At 44.7% G+C, this 965-nt stretch overlaps 1 protein-coding gene across 1 annotated transcript in view; it reads right to left on the bottom strand.

Annotated features, from left to right (window-relative positions):
- Positions 1–965, bottom strand: part of ANKS1A (ankyrin repeat and sterile alpha motif domain containing 1A) — a 116,667-nt gene that overhangs the window by 85,677 nt on the left and 30,025 nt on the right.

The following is a 965-nucleotide window of genomic DNA, read 5'->3' as shown; positions in this document are numbered from 1 at the left end:
TGTAGGGATTATGGACTGAAGAAATGAAAACCAACATCTTATAAACACACTGGAACAAAAAAAAACAAAAAACAACCCTGTAGATTTTGCAGGGCAGGCAGTCAGTCTTGGATCATAGTGACCCCAGGCTCATTCTCAGGATGAGACCTTTATTTGTAGCACTGGTGTGTGAAGATCACAACTAAATCCCCAGAACTCTAGCTTGTGTGTTTACATATAATCCATCTTTCATCTGAAGGGACTCTCCCTGAAGGAAAATCAAATGCAACAATAGCCAGCTGCAAAACGTGAAGCAGTACACAACGCACACTGGCTCCTAGATCCCACCTGGAGTCAGAGAAGGAAGGTCCCTCTGGGAGAAGAGAACAGAGTTCGGTTTATCTGGTGGCATGGCTAGATTTTCAGCCAATGCCTACAGGAGGCTCATCTTGTATGTGTTTGTTCATTTACTTTTCTAATTGGCTTTGACACCCAGCAGTGTGCTTGTTGATTTAGGATTGTGATGCCAGGGCCAGACCCTCAGCTGATGTGAACTGCCATCTCTGGATTAACTTCAAAGCAAACTCCACTGACTGACATCTGCTGAGGATGCAGCCCCTTTGTATTTACATACTTGTATCTGTTTGACTCACTTAACCAGACTTTTTCCCTTGTGGCATTAGGCCGGATAGATTTGTGCTTTTATCTGTGTTTGTTTCATTTGCCTTGGGCCTGAGGTTCACTGTTTAATTTATACATTAAACATGTCAGCTCCCTAGCATCTCACATGGCTGAAAGGGAAAGAAACCTTCTCTCCTCAACATGCATCTTGGGCAAAAATACTTTAAACCGCTTTAGCTAAAGAAAAAGGGGAGTGCCAGGGCCAGGCAAGGGGCACACAAGCATGCAAGCAAACCACTGCAGTGCAGAACTCAGCCACCCACCATGGAAACACACGCAGGGCCATTCATATTACATGCACCGAC

This window comes from Alligator sinensis, unplaced genomic scaffold (assembly GCF_000455745.1).
Source record: "Alligator sinensis unplaced genomic scaffold, ASM45574v1 scaffold872_3, whole genome shotgun sequence".
Classification (NCBI taxonomy): domain Eukaryota; kingdom Metazoa; phylum Chordata; order Crocodylia; family Alligatoridae; genus Alligator; species Alligator sinensis.
This window is presented reverse-complemented; position numbering and strand designations above follow the sequence as displayed.